We start from the raw sequence: 23,026 nt of genomic DNA, 5'->3' as shown, positions 1-23,026 counted from the left end.
TTTCTTAAACTGTTTTGATTGTGCAATCAAAATTTAGAGAACCTGTGTCTTCATTCAGGAGAGGAAACTTAAACAAATTTGAATATAATCATTATTTTAAAAATCAAGACAATTTTAAATTACTAAGGAGAAGTAATTAATTTTATATTTTATGAACTACTTTCAATTTGGATAAGGAACTGGAGAACTGTACATATTCCAGGGAAAGCATCTTAAACTTGCCTACTTGCTATTCCTGAAAAAAAATTTTTTTAATTAATATAGAATAATCATTCTACATATTAAAGGATGTAAATGATTTAATTTTGGACGCTTCCTGCCTCAAGTTCTTAAGTTCTCAACTGTGTAACCTATTGTCTTCCAGTCTTATATTTATTCTAGTTTATATGTTCCCAAGTATTTAGGATAGTCTAAAATATAAAATTAAAAAATACATAGATATTATTAACTGCAAATAATGTTGTCATATATATATATATATACACCATTAGAGCTCTCATGGAATTGATTTTCTTAAATTTTTTTCTTTAAATTCTTAAAGGGACAGATAGATATGTATAAAAGTTGAATATAAAATACTCTTGTAAGTCAATATAATTAAGACCTTTTGTTTTTCTTAGCTATATTTTAATAGCAAAATAGTTTCTAGTGCTTTCTTTTAAATGGTCAATCAACCAACTTGCTTAAAAGCAAAATATAACTGATTAAGGTAGAAGATGGAGTCATTTATTATGGAAAGCAAGCTAAGGTTTTATTTTAAATCATCTTCCCTTTCTGTCTTGGAAGAGTTTAATTCTCCTTTAGCATCTGTTCTACTGAAAGCCCATGGCTGGTGGTAGTATTGGAAGAAAGCTTAGTTTTCCCACCTTTCTTAAAGCAGATGGACACAGATATTTCAAGTGAGAACCCATTGACTTCTCTCAATTAGGATTTGTGTGAGATATATAAAGTGAGATTAGAGTTCGTAATAATGAGAGAAACTGAGTGATTTTATACAGGCCCAGTGAAATATTACAAGATTCTTTCAAAATTCTGATTACCTGAAAAAATCTCCATGCATCCATACACATTCCAGTGGATATCAAGTACATGACAGTGGTGCCCATAACCCCAAGAAGGTGCCTGTTCACAGCAGCCATTGATGTGTTTGCTTGCTAAGCGACCCAGGTTTTGGAAGCAAATAGACTTGTGCTTTAAGCTTACTTGGCCCCTTGCTGGCTGAATGAGGGGTCAGATTCCCATTTCTGTTCCTAAGCCCCAGAGAGTGGATTTAGCTCCCATGACTGTGACATAAGAGAACATACATAAAGCATATGTGGTGGTTCCTGGAATGATGGTACTTCACACACTTGAGTTCCTTCCCAAATCCTTTTAGGACCAGACTTTAGTTTAGTCTCAAAGCCTATGGATCCATTCTAAGTGATATGTTTTTCTTCACATCAGATGAAGTGAAACAGTGATGATAAAGGTGGCTGCCATTTCTGGCACACTTCGAATGTTTGGGGTAGGCACAGTTATGAGGACTCTGCCCACACTGACTTGTTTAGTTCTCTTGACCACCTCTTGGTGCAATTCTTATGACCATTTCATAGATGAAGACATTAAGACACAGAGAGGTAAAGGAAGGTGCTTAGGACCACTCAGCTGATAAGCTGTGGGACCAAAATCTATATCCAAATGGTGTCACTAGTATAGATGGTAAGTACTTTAGACAGAAAGCAGAATGAAAGTTGACTGAACCTGAAAGTCTCAGAAATGGTCTTCTCATCTCTCTTCTGCAAAGTGTCACATCTTCCAGGCCTGGCCCTCTCAATATTGAAATACAAAATTGACTTTTTCTGCTGCTCATTTCGCAAATCAATGGGAGCAGTTTTAGTCACTTGTGTTTTATGAGTTTTAATTAGGCCACTGAAGTCCAAGAGGGGAATTCCTTGTTTTCAGTTGATCTCATGCACTAACACACTTACTCATGTAACTTCCCCTATTTTTTCTCTAATGTTTTCACTTGAAAGTGGGGGTGGAAGGGAGAAGTGTGAGAGCATTTGGGTCCTCAGGATGCACTTTCATCAACCTTTCTGGAGACTCTTTTATCTGGTATAGCATTCATCCATAGAAAATAAAATGAGTAAGAATCAGTAATTACTAGTATTTTCTCTTTTATCTTCATCTCATTCTGGGAATGATCTAGAGGGGCAAAATTTCTAAGTAAAGATTTATAAGAAGCCATCTATGTGCATAAAGCCCCATGTTTGGATGAGGAGTTAATTTTCAGAATATGGGAAAGGAGTTTCACCTTGAGAATTTCCTCCTTCTTCAAATGTAGGTTGAGAATTTGGTTTAGAAGGCAAGGGCAGGCTGCCCTACCCTGTGGGTTCAGCATGCTTAGAAATTTCTTTAAAAATTATCCTGGCCTTGGTCTGAGCCTGCCTGTAAGAGGATATATTAAAGCATACCTGTCTTTATTCTTTCATTTGTTCACTCACTCATTCATTCACCTGTATTCTCAGCTAACTCATTCAGTCCCTACCTGCAGACAGATGAAAGAAAGGACAGGGTGAGGTCCATTAGGAGAAAGAAGAGGAGTAACTGCTAACTCACTCTTTATTCCTTTCACCTCAATGACTACATCTTTTTTTTGATCCTTTGCCATCTTGGAGACAAGGCACATTTCACAGACTGACAGTCATCAAAATCTCTAAGCATCTTCCTTTGGCAGCTGGACTTCTTTTTTAAAGTAAGGGGAAGAAGGGGCTCCTGACAGGAAAATAATGCAGATAAATTATTTTTTTTTCCTTCTTTAATGGTGGTGGGAAAAGGGCTCATGGTAGGAAATCCGTCAGTAAGTCCAGTCTAAGAATTCCCCTGGGTTTTTGACTCATTTCTCTGAAGAAAATTATGAGACAACAAAGGATTCCACAATGGTGTCTTGGAAAATAGTATTAAAATAGAATTTAAATCAATTTCGAGGTCAGAAGTCCTGTCCTGCCCTCAATTAAATATAGGTGTGACTATAGCAAGAAAGGCAATGAAATTGCTTTGTATCTTTCAGCATAACATGCAAAGTCTGCATCAGCAGCAGATGTATATAGCCCAATGGAAGGAAATGTTTAATGTGAATTTAAAAACAAAATCATTCAGCCTCTAAAAGGATGGCTCATGATCTCAGGGCTCTTCTCTCTGAGCTAGATCAACTAAGGACTGTTGGGACAAGTTGGTAAAGATAGTAAATTTATACCTTTTCCTCCATCCTGTTTGGCAGTGATACTCGAAAAGATTTTCACGTATCTTCTACCCTTGGATGGCAGGGAGACTATAAAGAAACTGTTCTTTCTCCCACAACCTCTGCACAATTTCTCTTCAGGCTGGGAAAAAAACTTCACTATAGCTCCTATCCACCTGGCCCTTGAAGTATGGGGTATTTGTAAGATGTTAACAAAAATTGTCCCAGGTGCCAACCAAACCCTGTAAAGCTTGTAGCAGAACAGTTGACAAAGCTGTCAGATGGGAAATGTTCATTTTACCAAAATGTATTGCACACCTACCATATATCAGATGGTGTTCCTGGTCTGGGAATATGGCAGTGAATAAGCTCCCTGATTGCATGGACGGGGCAGGCTGACAGTGATTGAACAAATAAGTAGACGCCGGGCATTAAAAGGTGCTAGAGAGAAAAAACAAAGCCTACTCCAACAGAGAGGGAGTACTCATGGGTCTGAGGAAGAGCTACTTTATTCAGAGCTGACAGGAAAGTTCTTTCTGATGTTGCAATATTTGTGCAGACTTATCTGTGGGAAGTGAGGAGAGAGCCATGTGTGAATCTGGGAGAAGAGGATTCTAGGCAGAGAAAACAAAACCATTGCATTGGAGGAGGGAGCAAGCTTGGTGTGTTAAGGACAATAAAGAGGTCAGTGTGGAGCAGCAAGCAAGGGGGAAAGTAGTAGATGAGTTCAGTTCAGTTCAGTCGCTCAGTCGTGTCCGACTCCTTGCGACCCCATGAACCACAGCACGCCAGGCCTCCCTGTCCATCACCAACTCCCGGAGTTCACTCAAACTCATGTCCATCGAGTCGGTGATGCCATCCAGCCATCTCATTCTCTGTCGTCCCCGTCTCCTCTCACCCCCAATCCCTCCCAGCATCAGAGTCTTTTCCAGTGAGTCAACTCGTCGCATGAGGTGGCCAAAGTATTGCAGTTTCAGCTTTAGCATCAGTCCTTCCAATGAACACCCAGGATTGATCTCCTTTAGAATGGACTGGTTGGATCTCCTTGCAGTCCAAGGGACTCTCAAGAGTCTTCTCCAACACCACACAGTTCAAAAGCATCAATTCTTCGGCGATCAGCTTTCTTCACAGTCCAACTCTCACATCCATACATGACCATGGGAAAAACCGTAGCCTTAACTAGACGGACTTTGGTTGGCAAAGTAATGTCTCTGCTTTTTAATATGCTATCTAGGTTGGTCATAACTTTCCTTCCAAGAAGTAAGCGTCTTTTAATTTCCTAGCTGCAATCCGCATCTGCAGTGATTTTGGAGCCCAAAAAAATAAAGTCTGACACTGTTTCCACTGTTTTTCCATCTATTTCCCATGAAATGATGGGACCAGATGCCATGATCTTCATTTTCTGAATGTTGAGATGAAGAGTGGGAGGTAGTAAGTTGCAGATCATGTAGGGCCCTGTTGGCCGTAGTAAGAAGCTGCAAGAAAGTTGTTCTTGTTGTTTAGTTGCTGAGTCGTTTCTGACTCTGCGCCCCATAGACGGTAGCCCTCCAGGCTCCTCTGTCCATGAGATTTCCCAGGCAAGAATACTGGAGTGGGTTGCCATTCCCTTCTCCAGGGGATCTTCCTGACCCAGGGATTGAACCCACGTCTCCTGCTTGGCAGGTGGATTCTTTACCACTGAGCCACTTGCGAAGCTACAAGATAGGAAATGGTAACTGAAGAGAAGGAAGATGGTGTTCCAAAGGGACAGGTGACTTCTGTAAAGATCCTGGAGAGCCTAGCCCATTGTGCCTCATAACCAGAGTGTGTAGAAGTTGTGTAGGGCACTCTTTTGGGAAATGCTACTTTTGTCATTTAAATTGTGATGATATGAAAACCCTGGTAGAGAAAGATAAAGTTAAGCTATCAACTCCTTATCAGTTAAAGATCCAAAAGTGGATAATTTTTTCCTGTCACATCTATTCCTCAGAGGCATGGAGTACTCAGTTTTCTAGCAGTGAGATGTTTCAATTCCATTTACACTTAGCCCAGACTCACTTTTCCAAGGGACCTATCTTTGCTTATTTTACAGTCAATGATAAATAGTTCAGACTTTTGAACTGCATGGTTTTTAATTAATTCTACGTTCAAAGTGATTTATATAGCTCCTACTTTTCAGTTCAACCAATTGATAGTTTACCTCTTAGAAATCTGTATGAAAATTTACTGTTTGACATAGGTTAGAAAGTCATGTCACACGTTCATTTTACAGTTGGAGACAGAAAGGGATTGTGGGAAAATCATACCAGTTGACCAGTTGAGAAGAAGGGGATTCTGTCTACATTTTTTTTCTTTAAATTTGTGTTAAAAACACTTGTAGTTTCTTTAAAATAGCGTTGACTGCTGTAAATGAGTTGCATCCCCTTGTCATTCTTTTATTTTCCTCATCTGATACTGAAGTTCTACCTTTTGCATGAGGTAGACACAATTTCTGTTTTCTGGGACTGTGTATGTTAAGAGGCATGAAGTGAGATGAGATATAGAGTATGTATAGAGGTCGCCTTATCAGCACTGGACCATGTAACCAGGCCTGATAACACCCAGGGCTTAGCAGATGCACTTGGTAGCTATTTGGAGGTATTGTCCAGGTTTATCTTATTTTACACCACCTGAGATTTCACATCTAAATTTTATCCTCTAGCCCTACTAGTTAGTTATGCATCTAGGTTATCATTCATATTCTTGTAGCCAGGGACCCACCTGCAGGAAAGAGTTACTGCTTTTGTCATTTATAGTTTAGTTCAGCTGGACCGGATTTCCTTACTGCCTCTGGCTTAAACTGACTGAGAGAATGACAGTTTCCCTTGTAGGGAGGAGAAATCAGTAATTTGGGAACATAGAGTGTTTTGTGGAGGAGGGCCTAGTGTTCTCCTTTCCATCCTGCCCGTTAAGTAGGAACTGCTTTGAGAGAGGGAGTGAGAATTCGCAGATCACGAGGAAGCTGACCCAGCTGGATGGACCACATTGAGAGCTGAGAGAGAAAGAAGTAGAAATAAATAACGAAGGATGGAGGTGAACCTTAGAGTACCAGCACATCTCTGGTCCTAAGCGCTGGTGTCCTTGGGCCCTGACCTGACTTCTTTCTGGCATCCCTGCTAGGATTCCATTCCTGCTCATCTCCTTAGAGACGAGGGGCAGGCTCCTAACTTCCTGAGCAAGGAATTCCAGAATGGGCATTCAAGACACTATCTTCCTGCAGATTCTCCCGCACATATCTCTCTTAACTGAATCTACTTTCTAGGTGCACTATAGAGAGCTAGACATTCAGGTCCTTTTTTCACCAGCCTCTGACTTTAAGCTTTGAGGGTAACACCTATATTGCCCATGAAGTCATGTGTTCTGTTTAGTTTTTCCCCTCAGGCTGGTCACGTCTTGATGGTCTCCTAGGGCTTGAGCCGTTTCATCCCATGTGCCCTGGGATTTTCCCCTCTCTCCCCCCATGTAAAGAGACAATTTGTTGCCTGTGTTCTGAGACCTCGCTATTTCTGCTTTTGACTGGAGTCTATTCTGGTACGATTGTGTGGTAGCTGGGCACTGCAAAATGAGTCAGTTCCTGCAGTTTGGTTACAAGTTCTCAAAAAGTATTTCAGAATGTGGATGTGGTCAGCAGAGTCATTTTCCAGGCATCTAAAAGGAAACCCACATCAACTGTAACAATTGAGCTGCGAACTGATGCCCTGCACAGCAGAACTGGGCTTGCTTTTCCTCAAAGGAAAGCCCATAGCAGCCCTCAAATCTTGCCTATTCTACAGACCTTAAAGGAGAATTCATCTTCATGCTTGCAAATCACATTTTAGCTGTGGCTGCTGGCATAGTGTGACAGAGGTTTTGGCCTTTGTCACTTTTTGAATGTAGGCACACATTTGAGATAAAAACATTATTTCTGAGAAGTAGAATCTTACGATATTAGAACATAATTAGTACAAAGTATGAAATGCGGCTTTAAGACAAAATTTGGTGATTTTCAGCTAATGTATGAAGGAAGAACTAAGATGGTTTGTGTACTAGTAGAGTACATGGAAATGCGATTTTTTTAACTAAGTTGAACCTGTGTAGACTTAGCAGCAATACTAATAAAAAGAATAAGTTGTTTTCAAGCTTTAGAAGAATTTCAAGTTTGCCTTAACATTTAGAGAATGTTTTACTTCAGCATAGGCTTTAGGAAGTAATCATTGCGAAGTTTGTACCCTCTTGGGTACCCATGAATTATGTAAAATTTTGATTGAATTCTTAGTTACCAGTCTTGTACCAACTATTAAAAAAAAATGGAGTTTTTAATAATAAGGAAATGAACAACATAGAAAAAATGGGCAAATGGCTTGAACAAACACTTCACTAAAGAAGATACAAAAATGACAACACATGAAAAGATGTTCAGCATCATTGTGCTGTGCTTAGTCACTCAGTCCTGTCTGACTCTTTGCAACCCCATGGACTGTAGTCTGCCAGGCTCCTCTGTCCATGGGGGTTCTCCAGGCAAGAATACTGGAGTAGGTTGCCATTCCCTCCTCCAAGGGATCTTCCAAACACAGAGATTGAACCGTGGTCTCCCACACTGAAGGCAGATTCTTTACCAACTGAGCCACAAGGGAAGCCAAAAAAAAAAAATTAACCTCCGAAGAGACAAGCCTAAATCCAGCACTTTAGACTGGTCGGCCATGCTACCTGCATGCATTAGTCATTCAGTTCAGATTGGTTCAGTCGCTCAGTCCTGTTCTACTCTTTGCAGGCCCATGAACCACAGCACGCCAGGCCTCCCTGTCCATCACCAACTCTGGAAGTTTACCCAAACTAATGTCCATTGAGTCGATGATGCCATCCAACCATCTCATCCTCTGTCGTCCCCTTCTCCTCCTGCCCTCAATCTTTCCCAGCAAAAGGGTCTTTTCCAATGAGTCAGCTGTTTGCATCAGGTGGCCAAAGTATTGGAGTTTCAGCTTCAACATCAGTTCTTCCAATGAACACCCAGGATTGATCTCCTTTAGCATGGACTGGTTGGATCTCCTTGCAGTCCATGGGACTTTCAAGAGTCTTCTCCAACACCACAGTTCAAAAGCATTAATTCTTTGGCACTCAGCTTTCCTTATAGTCCAACTCTCACATCCATACATGACTACTGGAAAAACCATAGCCTTGACTAGATGGACCTTTGTTGACAAAGTAATGTCTCTGCTTTTTAATATGCTATCTAGGTTGGTCATCACTTTCCTTCCAAGGAGTAAGCATCTTTTAATTTCATGGCTGCAGTCACCATCTGCAGTGTATTTGGAGCCCCCAAAAATAAAGCCAGTCACTGTTTCCACTGTTTCCCCATCTATTTCCCATGAAGTGATGGGACCGGATGCCATGATCTTAGTTTTCTGAGTGTTGAACTTTAAGCCAACTTTTTCACTCTCCTCTTTCACTTTCATCAAGAGGCTCTTTAGTTCTTCTTCACTTTCTGCTTTAAGGTTGGTGTCATCTGCATATCTGAGGTTATTGACATTTCTCCTGGCAATCTTGATTCCAGCTTGTGCTTCTTCCAGCCCAGCGTTCCTCATGATATACTCCGCATATAAGTTCAATAAGGAGGGTGACAATATACAACCTTGACGTACTCCTTTTCCTATTTGGAACCAGTCTGTTGTTCCATGTCCAGTTCTAACTGTTGGCTTCCTGACCTGCATGCAGGTTTCTCAAGAGGCAGGTCACGTGGTCTGGTATTCCCATCTCTTTCAGAATTTTCCACAGTTTATTGTGATCCACACAGTCAAAGGCTTTGGCATAGTAATTAAAACAGAAAGAAATGTTTTTCTGGAACTCCCTTGCTTTTCTGATGATCCAGCATATTTTGGCAATTTGGTCTCTGGTTCCTCTGCCTTTTCTAAAACCAGCTTGAACATCTGGAAGTTCACAGTTCACATATTGCTGAAGCCTGGCTTGGAGAATTTTGAGCATTACTTTGCTAGCGTGTGAGATGAGTGCAATTGTGTGGTAGTTTGAGCATTCTTTGGCATTGCCTTTCTTTGAGATTGGAATGAAAATCGACCTTTTCCAGTCCTGTGGTCACTGGTGAGTTTTCCAAATTTGTTGGTATATTGAGTGCAGCACTTTCACAGCATCATCTTTCAGGATTTGAAATAGCTCCACTGGAATTCTATCACCTCCACTAACTTTGTTTGTAATGATGCTTCCTAAGGCCCACTTGACTTCGCATTCCAAGATGTCTGGCTCTAGGTGAGTGATCACACCATGGTGATTATCTGAGTCATGAAGATCTTTTTTGTACAGTTCTTCAGTGTATTGTTGTCACCTCTTAATATCTTCTGCTTCTGTTAGGTCCATACCATTTCTGTTCTTTATTGAGCCCATCTTTGCATGAAATGTTCATTACTCATTAGTTCGTTAGTCATTGCATGAAATGTTGCATTAGTCATTCAGTTCAGTTCAGTTCAGTTCAGTCACTCAGTCGTGTCCAACTCTTTGCGACCCCATGAACCGCAGCACGCCAGGCCTCCCTGTCCATCACCAACTCTGGGAGTTTACCCCAACTCATGTCCATTGAGTCAGTGATGCCATCCAACCATCTCATCCTCTGTTGTTCCCTTCTCCTCCCGTCTTCAATCTTTCCCAGCATTAGGGTCTTTTCAAATGAGTCAGCTCTTCGCATCAGGTGGCCAAAGTATTGGAGTTTCAGCATTAGTCATTAGGAACTTGCAAATGAAAAAGAAAATGAGATACTACACACCTGTTTGAATGGCTGCAGTTAAAAAGACTGATCATACCGAGTGTTGGCCAGGTTTTGGAGGATCTAGAATCCTTATAATACATGTAGGTCAAAATGTAAAAATGTACAAAAGTCTTAGAAAACAGTTTGATAGTTTCTTCAAAGGTTAAATGTACACCTACCACTCCATCCAGATATTCCACTCATAGACAAAATAAAGAATATGTCTCTATGAAGACTTGTACATGAATGTTTACAGCAGTTTTATAGATAATGGCTGAAAACTGGAAACAACCCTAACATACACCAGCAGATGAATGGATCAACCAATTGTGGTGTATCCACATGGTAGATTATACTCAATAATGAAAAGAAGTGAGCTATTGATATAGTGAACAACACAGATGACCTCACATGGGAAAAGTGGAATGAGAAATGAGAAAAGCAGAGCCCCCAAGGAACTACATGCTGCATAATTCCATTTATATAAAATTCTAGAATGTGCAAAGCAATCTCTAATGACAAAGCAGATCAGTGGTTGCTTGGAGTGGGGGAGTTGGTGGGGGCAAGTGGGAGTGATTACAAAAGGACACAAGGAAACTTTGAGGCTGGTGGATAATTTCAGTCTCTTGATGGTGGAAATCATTTCATGAGTGTAGACATATGCCAAAACTTATCAAATTGTATGCTTTAAATATGTGCAGTTTATTGTGTGTTAATTCTTCCTCAATTAAAAAAAAGGAGCAATCTTTATGGAGGGATTTAAAGATGCCCCTTACTTGATAAAATAAAAACGTGGCGTCTCTTAGAAGGAAACAAAACTGATGAAGTTTTAATGATTTGGGTATAGAAATATAACCTTTTAGTACAGATGAGAAACCAAAGTTAAACTGTGAACATAATAGTTGCCATCACTTTAATTCCTCCTGTTTACAAGGTATTGAAACAAGTGGTTCAGAAGGTATCTGGTCCAGCCCTGTGGGGACAGCTGCCTGTTTGGTTTATCAGCATTTGGACTTAAACACAAGTACGGTAGCACTCACTTTATGTTGAGGGCTAAAACATCGGAAGCAGGGTTCAGATTGTGAAGACAGGAAAGTGCTACCTTCGTATTCTACCTTTGTGAGAGACATAAAATCTCTTCTGTCTGCATCATGCATGAAAATCAGTAAGGTACTTTCATAAATTTCATTTTTGGGGTCATATCAATGATCCCATTATAGGTAGGATAAGTATTATCCGCAGTTGCTTGGGAGGCATACTGAGACTCAATGAAGCCAAGCTGTTTACCTGGATCACAGAGCCCCCATCTTCTTAGGCAGAGGTCACCATTCTCCCTGTGGCACCTTGCTGCTTCCCCAAACTCATGTCTTTGAATATTTGGCCAGGACTTTTTGCTCTTTAATTTGTCAGGCAGTTAGAGTCCCATCTATTTGTATATGAGGTGTTCATGGCTGTGATCCCATCTAATCCTGTTTCCCTATCTATAAATAGATAATAACACAACCACTGGCCTCACAAGGTTGTTATAAGAGTCAAAGACTCAGATGTGAAAGAGCTGTGATAGTCAGAGTACTGTACACACAGCGGGTGTTGACGTTTCCTACGTGATTGCCTTCATCTGGCCTGATTACTTTGGGCACAGTACTGAGCAAGTGGCTTTGTAAAACTATCAGGGAAGCACAAGAGCTTGATTCCTTTATTTGCACTGTGCCTTCCATCCAGATTGCCATGTTTCATAATAAATGAAATCTGGTACACTGGATTACTTTAATTTTAAATTCTTCTTTCCAAGGTCTCAGAAAGCATTCTTTTTGTCCCAGCCACAGAAACTGGTAGCTTTGAAAGGAGACAATACAGAGCTAAAGGCAGACAGGCTACAGTCCATGGGGTCGCAAAGAGTTGGACACGACTGAGTGATTAAGCACAGCACATGAGGGTTTACTTAGCCAGAAAGGCTGGTCCATGACTGGCACCCCCTTTCCCCCTGTTTGTGTTGACTGACATCTCTCCTTGCTCTCTGTCACTTTCAGTGGCCCTCTCTCTTCAGTATCCCTCTTCCTTTTCATATTCCTTGTTTGGGAGCAGCTGCCTTGGCACACGGAGAAGGCAATGGCAAGCCACTCCAGTACTCTTGCCTAGAAAATCCCATGGATGGAGGAGCCTGGTGGGCTGCAGTCTGTGGGGTCGCTAAGGGTCGGACACGACTGAGCGACTTCACTTTCACTTTTCACTTTCCACTTTCACACATTGGAGAAGGAAATGGCAACCCACTCCAGTGTTCTTGCCTGGAGAATCCCAGGGACAGGGGAGCCTGGTGGGCTTCCGTCTATGGGGTCACATATAGTTGGACACAACTGAAGTGACTTAGCAGCAGCAGCCTTGGCACAATTCTTGACAGACTTCTCCCCAGAGTAAGTGATAAACTGTGCGTGCGTGCTCAGTCGCTTCAGTCATGTCCTACTCTTTGCGACCCCATCAACTGTAGCCCACTAGGTTCTCTGCCCATGGGATTTCCCAGGCAAGAATACTGGGTTGGGTTGCTATGCCCTCCTCCAGGGGATCTTCCCAACCAAAGGATTGAACCCACATCTCCTGCAATACTGCTGAGGAAGTATACTTCCTCTGGGGAAGCTGGTGATAAACCGTGAGGCAACCAATATCAGCTTTAGTACTGTCTTGGATGGCATTTCACAAAACAGATTTTCTGGAGATCGGGAAAAAAATTCTATGGTCCAATAAGTTCATGAAAACTGGGTTGAACACCATTAAATAGGTTCGTTTCCTGTAGGACTTTTCAGAACCTTTCATGTTTGTATAGAAACTTCAAGAAGGGGCATATGGTACATCAACATTTGCCAAATCTGATTCCAAGAACTGTGGGGGGTTTTGTGAATCATCTCTTGGTTTGATACTCAAAAGAATACACTTTGAGTAATGCTGTTTGGTAACCTGTTATTTGATATATTGGTAAAATGACAATTTTCTTAAGAGTTTTCTGACTATCCCTACTGGCATATCTAAAACAAAACATGACATGTTTTCTTGACTGAGTCTCGAGAATTCCAGCTTCTCAATTTTGTATTCATGATTTTAAAATTCATTAAGATTCATTTAACTTTAGAAAAACTGGAGATATAAGAGCACACAAAGACTGTAAGGTTTCTTCTAATAATGAAACTCAATCTAGGAAATACCTTTTTGTTTTAATTTTTTTCCCCAAATCCTCTAGATTCTGCCCTTTGAAGTCCCTCCATTTATTCCATCCCTGATTCCATGGCCCATCCTGGCTTCCATAGGAGCAGACATGAAAGAAAAGGGGTGATGTATGTACCTAACAACTCTCTTCTATCAGCATAGGGTTTGCATTAACTTTTAGTGTTCCCAGTAGTAAGATAAGTTTTATTATCAGCATGAAAAAGATTATCGTGGTATGGATGTGTTCTTTTACAGTTTGTTCCCCAGACTAGAAAGTTCAATAATCAGGCTAGGACTTAAAAGAGAGTGGCAGAATGAATAGTAACTGTCAGTGAGAAATTTGAATAAGTTCGATACCATGGCCTACCAGCAAGGAATGGGAGGCAGGAGAATGAACATGGGGTTAGGGACATGGAGTCAGGAAAGGGAACAGGTAAATGGGGTTCATTTCTGGCAATATGTATGTGGTGCTTCTCAGGTGGCTCAGTGGTAAAGAATCTGCCTGCAATGCAGGAGATGAGGGTTCAATCCCTGGGTCAGGAAAATCCCCTGGAGAAGGGAATGGCAACCCATTCCAGTATTCTTGCCTGGAGAATCCCACAAACAGAGGAATCTGACTGGGCTACAGTCCAGAGGGTCGCAAAATAGTTGGACACAACTTAGTGACTAAACAACAACAACATGGCCATAGGCTATATAGCCACAGGCTAGATACTCCAGGAAAGCTTGGGCTTGTGGTTTGGATTGCTCATCAGACTCTGAGGTTGACCACTTTTTTAGAATTGCCATGTTGCATCTAGTGTGTTCTCATTAGACCTCCAGGGTTGCCCTTCATTTCTGAGCTCCTTTTGCCCCACCTTTTCTCTAAATGAGAGGCCTTTGCTATTCCTTTTTGACTGAAAATGACTTCTGTAGCACATCGCCACCTATACTCACCCAGATTACCATGTCCCCTGTACCCCACAACATACACACATCCTCTTGTCCTCTTTGAGCCAGTCCTTTCAAGGCTATACTATCCTTCAGTGCTAAGTACCTCTCCTAGTCTCTTTCTCCACTCATAGAAAAAGGAACCAGATTTCCCCTGCATTACTTACCATCAATATAAACAGTAGTTTTGTTTCTGTTATTTCCCCATTTCAACCTAGTGATAAAGTTTGCCACTGTTGCTCTCTCCACCCGACACAGGAAGAAAGACTTCCTTCCTTCATTGCTTGACTTTGCCCAGGCCTATAAATAATCTTCTCTTTCTCTTGGACTCCAGATGCTCACCTTTTCTTTAAAAAAAAAGTAAAACACCCGAGAGTCACTCCTCCTGAATCCTTCCAATTTTCTCCATCTGATAAACTTCCTCTTCTACCTAGTTCATCAAGGACACCTATGAAGCTATTGTCCCATTGATTGGTATCTCAGTGTTGTAGGTCAGTGTTGGGCTTCTCCTTTACCATCTTTTAGCTGTATTGACCTACATCTTTCCTCTGTGTCTATTTCCTCTCAGTGGCCCTCCTTCTTTGGTATCCCTTTGCCTTCTTCCACTCCAGACTATTTCTGTGACGGTCTCAAAAATCCAACTCCAGTTGTAATCTGAGAGCTTGATCTGTTGATATTTTCCTCTGTTATTTGTTTGATCTGACTTTTAATTAGATCGACAGTGTTTCTCTGAACACCTTCATTTGCTCTACAATACTGTCAAAGGCCCTGACAAAAACCCTTCATGGTGAGCATCAACTGATAAGAAGAGAAGAATGGGGGAGAAAAAATGTTGTCAGCAAGACTTCTATAGGCCCTTTGTTTGTAGTGAGTTATTACCACTGAAGCACTTTTGGTTTCCTAACCACCAGTTGGAGAAACTGGTCACACATCCACTGGGTGGTGACCACTCTGTGAGCAAATGCTTGATGTATAGGTTTGGACTTTGTACAGCTATCTTTCTTCCCTTCTCTAGAAGTTTGAAAATAGCCAATTACTCCCTTTTCCTTTATTTAACACATATCAGAGAAGTCTTTATAAATCTCCACGTTCCCGTTTTCTCTTTGTTGCACAAGTAGCATTCACATTTTCATCCTGTTCTTTTTTGCTGACTGTCTCCTGGGTGTTGTAGCTGCTTGGTCATTAGATAGTATCAGTATGATATTTGCTACATTTAGCCTTCCACTATTTTCTTTCTTTTCTTTCTTTTTTTTTTTTTGGTCAACACATTAGATTTAAAAAAATCATTTTATTTTTTCTAGTTGAAGTATAACTGATTTGCAATGTTGTGTTAATTTCTGCTGTACAGTAAAGTGACTCAGTTACATATATACATTCTTTGTAATACTCCTCTCCATTATGGTCTATCTCAGGATATTGAGTATAGTTCCCTGTGCTACACAGTAGGACCTTGTTGTTTATGCATTCTATGTATAATAGTTTGCATTTGCTAATCCCAAGCTCCCAGTCTATCCGTTCCCCTCTCCCCCTGTTCTCTATGTCTGTGAGTCTATTTCTGTTTCGTAGATAGGTTCATTTGTGTCATATTTTAGATTCCACATATAAATGGTATTCTATGGTTTTTATCTTTTTCTGACTGACTTCACTTAGCATGATAATCTCTAGTTGCACTCCACCATTTTCTAATCATTTGTATTAGCCCTTCCACATCTTTACACTTATCTAATCTCTCCTTCTCTTCCTTTGTGGTATGAACCATTTATACAAACCACATAATTTTAAAAATCAATGTGCTACCATACACTTCATAATAATTAAAGCTCAGTTTTAACTGCTGATAGACATGTATGATTTTTGAAAGAGGCTTCATTTGCTAACAGTATACTTCATTTCATAGCCATCACAAGCAAAAGAAATCGCAACCTCTGGGTGTTCCCTTTGTTCTTCCTTCTATCCTCTTCTCCCATCCTGTGCCATTACCTATTCAATTGTCTCAATTTTTTCATTTCATCAGGGTCTGCTTGTCCTATGGAATGAAGACAGAATCGCATTCCTGAGCCCCAAGGACTCTTCTGTGCTACAAGGTTATTCTCCTTGTGCTACAAGGGATTGTGGCTTCTCTGGTGGCTCAGATGGTAAAGAATCTGCCTGCAATACAGGAGACCTGGGTTTGATCCCTGGGTGGGGAAGATCCCCTGGAGAAGGGAATGACAACCCACTCCGGTATTCTTGCCTGGAGAATTCCATGCACAGAGGACCCTGTCAAGGGTTACAAGAGTCAGACCCAACTGAGCAACGAACACAAACACAAGGGATTGTATAGAAACGTTCACCTTGAGCTACACCCTTCACTAGTTCACACTTCTCTCCAGAAAATATCCTCCTTTACAAAGAACTCAATCCTATAGGCACCCACAGATAGAAAAGTACCATAAAACTAAGCTAGGAAGTGAATGATGTTAAAGGATAAAAAAAATAGAAGAATTTTCCTGAAATGGAGATGGTCTCCTTTTGTTTCATGATTATTTTGTTTTTTAAAGAGCATCAGTACAGGTACCAGACGTTTCACTCGGATTTCTTTATTTGACAAATATTTATTGAAAGATGACTATGATCCAGTGCATCTGCTAATACTTCAGAATCTCGGAAGTATTACCCTCATGGAACTCATATTCTAATGAGGAGACATATTTCTAAATAAATAAGGAACCATTTGGCTTGTGTTTCTGCCTGAGACACAGACTGAGTGATGAGGGAGCTGGCCCTGAGTAACATGTAGCTAACTTTGCAGAGGACTCCAGAAAAGCCTTTTAGAATTCTTCTAGACTCTTCGAGAATCTCTTTGAGCTGGGCCCAGTGGAGGGAGAAAGAGGAGTTGGGCAAGCAGTACGCAGAGGTCAAGGATTTGCTTCTCCTTACTCCACCTGAACTGAGTGAAACTTGATGTGAAGAGTCAAGGAAGACCAAATGAAGAATTTGTGCCATGAGAACTTTCGTGACAAAAGTTCTGTATAATGGTGAAAGCAGAGGCTTGGTGGAGATTTGATTACAAATGAAGTATTAGGTATATGTGATGTTGATGCCTTTATAAAATAGCACAAGGCTTAGAAATGAGGGCAAATTTAGGAAGACTCCAGTAATGGCATAGAATAGTGATGGGTTAACTGTGATTAAAAGTCTATGTCAGAGATTCTGAAAAACAAGAGAACTTCTCTCTATTATTTACAGATTCAGAAAACAATCACCTTACTTCGATACTATTTTTTTTAACTTACCGTTGACAGGGTGCAAATTATTTAACTTCTTTTTTTTTTCAGCGATAAGAATTCCTCACCATTATTGCACCCCACCAACAATTGTATGAAGAGAATTTAGAAGTTTCTTTCAAAGAGAGGGAGAGTGACAGAGAGATATTTGCACATGGATTTAGAGCAATTAATTTCTGGAACTTGTCCTTAAAAAGGCAGTTACTTTGGTGAAAACTATTCTTTTCCTCTGAGTGCTTCTAATGAGTAAAATGATTCATGTTTTCATCGAATGGTTGTTTAAAAGAATTTGGTTTTCGTTGAGAAGGATTAAAGGCATGTTCCTAATTGCTAAATATTATTTTTAAAAAACTCGTCTGAGTCTGTCTTTATGGGCTGTGAGTGGTTTCGTCTTTAGAAGCTTGTTTTAGGATCTCATGCCAAAACAGGCCTGTTCAGACTAGAATTATCTGGCAGGGAATTTTTTTATGTCTTGAGCAGGAACATCAGAAAATGTTCACTGCAATCTCCAAGTTGACTTGCTGAGCAATTTACTAAATAAGAGATATGAAAATCAAGTGACCATTAGCTGGTCTAAATGTTTTTGGTCAGTGTAGTCACAAGACCTCAGGTATGCAAGACTTGGACGGGCTGCAACCATGTGCTGGTTATGGTGAGACCCTGGCTTCAGTCCTCAAATGTAACACAAAAGGAATCCGAGTTCACAAAAACATACTTTAATTAGACACCTGTATTTAAAAGGTTGGGATTTTCCTCAGGCGTAGTTTCACCCTGTGCCTTTCTTTCCTGGGCTACAGTTAGAGTTAATTCAACTTTTTGTTCTTAACCACGTGGGAGGCAGTTTGATTGTTTTTTGTAAACAGCTTCATTGATATACAGAGAACCACACATATGTAATGCGTGTAGCTTGATGAGTTTACATATGCAAACACCCATTGCCATCACTACAATCCAGGTAAGAGACGTATCTAACACCTAAAATATCTTCCTTCTGTCTTTTTTAAATGTGTGCGTGGTAAGAACACTTACCATGGGATCTACACCATGGGAGGCAATTTTTGTTTACTTTTGAAGTAAACTCTGTTCAAGTAACATACTGGTGTGTGCTTTGTAAAATCCATAAATATGCTGTAGTAATTGACTATCTTCCTATTTAGTTCCAGAAAGCTGTTAGTGCATGTGCTGCTGCTGCTAAGTCACTTCAGTCGTGTCCAACTCTGTGTGATCCCATAGATAGAAGCCCACCAGGCTCCCCCGTCCCTGGGATTCTCCAGGAAAGAACACTGAAGTGGGTTGCCATTTCCTTCTCCAATGTATGAAAGTGAAAAGTGAAAGTGAAGTCGCTCAGTCGTGTCCGACCCTTAGCGACCCCACGGACTGCAGCCTACTGGGCTCCTCCATCCATGGGATTTTTTAGGCAAGAGTACTGGAGTGGCTTGCCATTGCCTAAAATACATGAAAAATCATGGATGAGGATTGTCCCCACCAAACTTATAGCCAAATTTTACAGTTTTTGACGTGGTAAAGCTAATATTCTAACAGTGCTATGAAATTGTTCGTCCCTCTTCATTTACTACCTGTACATACAGTGTTTAGGGTCAAAATTTCTTTCCCCAAATTATAATTTGTAAATTTAGGGATACTTTGGGGAGGCAAAGTAGAGTCATCCAGATAATCCCTCAAAAAACAGGAAAGTCTGCTCTTCTTTTTGTTGACTAACCCATGAAGCAGCACTTCATTCATTTCCAGGGAAACTTTGAATGTCAGCTTGGCGTTAAACATCAGTGGGTGTCTTTAACTCTTGGTTGGATTTATAGGTTGCCCCTGGTCTCAAATCCTAGGTTAACATTTCAAGAAATGATCTTTATCCCTGTTCTGGGCAGGCTTTCCAACAGCAGGTGGCAGGCTTAACTTTTAATAAGTCTTTTCCTCCCTTTTAACTGTCTTTCCCATTATGTGTACCTCAAATAAATGGTCTTCAGCCAGGATAGATAGGTTGTTGTTTATGACTGTCTTTGTTTTATTTCTTTGCACTGTGAATAGAACTTGAATGGTGACTAACTTGGTTATAGTTCTGTTACTCATCCCTGAGGTTTAGTTGTCTTCTTAATTGTTAGATAATAGAATTGTATAATTTGCCATTATTAGTTTGAATTATTTATAAACTTATAAAATGTATTATTGGTTGATAGTCTATACTATAGTATATTCCTTATATATTCTAGTCCCTGTATTTTAATAATCTTTAAAATGTGTATTATTGGTTAGTGGTTGACACTAATGTATAGAGCTTCCCTGGTGGCTCAGACAGTTAAGAGTCTGCCTGCAGTGTGGGAGATCCTGGTTCGATCTCTGGTTGGGAAGATCCCCTGGAGAAGGAAATGGCAACCCGCTCGAGTATTCTTGCCTGGAAAATCCCATGGATAGAGGAGCCTGGCAGGCTGCAGTCCATGGGTTTGCAAATTGAGTGACTTCACTTCATTTCTAAAATATAGAGCAGCCTTCCGTAAGATTTTATCTACAGTTTTTCTTTTTCCTTTTTGTATTACCTAGATAAACTTAAAAGTTGAGGGAAAAGACCATCTTAACTTTATAGTTCTTTAGACTTAGGAAGATTTGGAGAATAGTGTGAGCTTTGAGAATTAAAAATACCATTCTTCTAATCTAAATATACACCAAAATTTATAAAAGATAATCCTTTGAATTTTGGTGGTAAAACTAACCAAACTAAACCCTTGCCTCACTTTGTTAGTCTTCTCATTCATAAAGATAGTTATGAACATTTAGTTTTAGTGGTTTATGAAAGGTAAGTTTGTGTGTTCTATAAATGCTTTATTTTATATTGAAGGTAAGATTCAGCCAAACTCATACAAGCAATTTGTTTTTCTTACTTTGGTACGTATGCCCAGGCTTTTTAGGTAATGACAAAATATACTTCATAGATAGAGCTGTTTTTAATTTATTTAAAAAGAAAACAAAACAATCAAAACAAAAACCTATTTCACTTTATAAATTCCATCCTTCTTTCCTAAGAGCTAACCACCTGGTGAAACACTATCATTATAACTTGGCAAGTGGATTTGCTCTTAAAATTAGACATCTGTGATTACATAGTTAAATCATTCCCTTGAAACTGACATATTTAGAGTTCTCAGAAAACCAGTCATCTTATACCTAACACATTTTTTATTTTCTAATTGTTATTTTATATTGGAGTAGAGTTTGGCCACCTCATGCGATGAGTTGACTCACTGGAAAAGACTCTGATGATGGGAAAGGTTGGGGGCGGGAGGAGAAGGGGACGACAGAGAATGAGATGGCTGGATGGCATCACCGACTCTGTGGACATGAGTTTGAGTGAACTCCGGGAGTTGGTGATGGACAGGGAGGCCTGGCGTGCTGTGATTCATGGGGTCGCGGAGAGTCGGACACGACTGAGCGACTGACCTGAACTGAGAGTTGATTTACAATGGTGCCTAACATATTTTTAAAGCTACCTTTTTTAAGCAATAAACATTTGTATTCTGTCCACTCAAATTGTACTAATGTAAAGTTCTAAGTATAGTCTTTCTTCCAGATGATGATAACTTTTCTAAATCTTTTCCAAGTGATAGTCAAAGCATTTTAAATTCATAAGAAGGTCAGATTCTAAAACGTGTACTTGGACCAAAGCTGCATAGTCATTTACTTTCTACAAAAATCCCAAAGTCAGAAATAATAATTGGCTACAGTGGTCATGTGCTGATATAAGAACACCTTCTCCAAGACATCAGGCTTCTTCCCACTTTAGGGCCTTTGTTCTGAATCTTGCCTCTCTCTGTGATGTTATCTCACTGCAGGTGTGTACACAGTTCTCCTTCAAGAATCTGCTCAAATGTCATACCTGCAATGAGGTTTTCTGTGACTACCTTCTGAACGTTCTTCTTCGCTCTGTTGCTTTACTTTATGGAAATGATCATCCATACTTGAGTTTCTTTTTTGTCTTTCCCGACCCTAAATATTCAGCTGTCAGTTCCATGAGTGCAGGATCTTGGTTCAGTGTCACATCTTCAGAGCCTGGAAGAAATTAACGAGAAAGCAGTCGGTAGGCATTTCTGGGGTGAATGAATGAATCAATCAATCAATGAGGAGGACACCTATCCTCTAACTGTTTATACCTACATGGTATTATTGGAGGAGGGGCTTCTCTGGTGGCTCAGATGGTTAAGAATCTCCTGCAATGCAGGAGACCTGGGTTCAATCCCTGGGTCGGGAAGATCCCCTGGAGAAGGGGATGGCCCACTCCAGTATTCTTGCCTGAGAAATCACATGGACAGAGGAGCCTGCCTACAGTCCATGGGGTTGCAAAGAGCTGGACATGACTAAGTGACTGCTGCTGCTGCTGCTGCATCACTTCAGTCATGTCCAACTCTGTGTGACCCCATAGACAGCAGCCAGCCAGGCTCCCCCGTCCCTGAGATTCTCCAGGCAAGAACACTGGAGTGGGTTGCCATTTCCTTCTCCAGTGCATGAAAGTGAAGTCGCTCAGTCGTGTCCAACTCTTAGTGACCCCATGGATTGCAGCCTACCAGGCTCCTCCATCCATGGGATTTTCCAGGCAAGAGTACTGGAGTGGGGTGCCATTGCCCTCTCCAACTGAGTGACTAATACTTTCATTATGGGAGGAAAGCTGGGAACCGACATACTAGTGAGCTGCTCCTTTGAATACTTTGTAACATATCTTCTTTGCAGTTTTCATTGTTGTTTTAGGTGTTTGGTGGAAATAACTATCATCCTATATAGAGGAAGTGATATTATTTTTCCTGCAATTTATTGTACGTATGTGCATCGTTGCTAGATTAAAGTGGTGTAAGGCAAATTAAAATTCTCCAAGACCACAATGAAATGGTGGATTGAGTTTCTGTTTATTAATTCATTTGTTTTTCATATATTCATATATATATCTTTTTCCATGTTATATATGTAAATATTTTGCATTTATACACACACGCATACATTTTACTGCAAAAACGTGCCACATAAGTGTAGATTTTTCTCACAAGCAATCATGCATGCTCTAAAAGGGCAGGGAGTTTCATCTTTTTATTTTGTTTGTTGCTGATTCTCACCTAAGAGACTATCTGGCACTTTCCTCAATATCACTCAATATACATTGAGTAAGTAAATAAACCTAGAGACTGTTAAATTGCATGCGTGGAATTAGTGTCAGTCAGACTGCCGATAAAGAAAATATGCAATTGAAACCTCCTGATACCATTTCCACATAAGTTTCCAGTACTAATGTCTTCTCTTTCCTTCCACAGAGCCCCACCCTGAAGGCTGCATATCATCTAGCTGCTGGAATGTGTAGGTACCCTCAATGGCTCAGTAGCCAGTGTAGATCCTGTCTTTTGTAATCAGTAGCTACATCTGGCTACTGGGTCTCTGATGGCATCTTCTACCTTCTACCTTACTGTTTCCTGAGTGAGATTATTGAGAAGTCCTCAATAATAAAGCTTTACCTTGATTTATACATACATATACACACAGAGTTAGGTTCTGGGGTGACTGGTAAGTCTTCCCTTATTAGCTGCAGTGTGGGAACCATCAAGCTTTCATGAATGATAAAGTCTATTGAATTTCAACACCACAAAGGGGAGGAATATGGATAGTTTATCCATAGATTGT

At 40.4% G+C, this 23,026-nt stretch overlaps 1 long non-coding RNA gene across 1 annotated transcript in view; it reads left to right on the top strand.

Annotated features, from left to right (window-relative positions):
- The window catches only part of LOC129564436 (uncharacterized), a 29,281-nt gene extending 6,629 nt beyond the window's left edge, over positions 1-22,652 (top strand). Inside the window, exon 3 of the long non-coding RNA XR_008687489.2 lies at positions 16,108-22,652. This is a non-coding gene — a long non-coding RNA (uncharacterized LOC129564436). The remainder of the gene's footprint in view (positions 1-16,107) is intronic.
- Positions 22,653-23,026: the final 374 nt, after the last annotated feature.

This window comes from Moschus berezovskii, chromosome X (genome assembly GCF_049115385.1).
Source record: "Moschus berezovskii isolate FMDL1 chromosome X, NW_MosBer_1.0, whole genome shotgun sequence".
In the NCBI taxonomy this organism is placed as follows: Eukaryota; Metazoa; Chordata; class Mammalia; order Artiodactyla; family Moschidae; genus Moschus; species Moschus berezovskii.
Note: the sequence above shows the minus strand (reverse complement) of the source record. Positions and strands in the feature narration are given on the sequence as shown.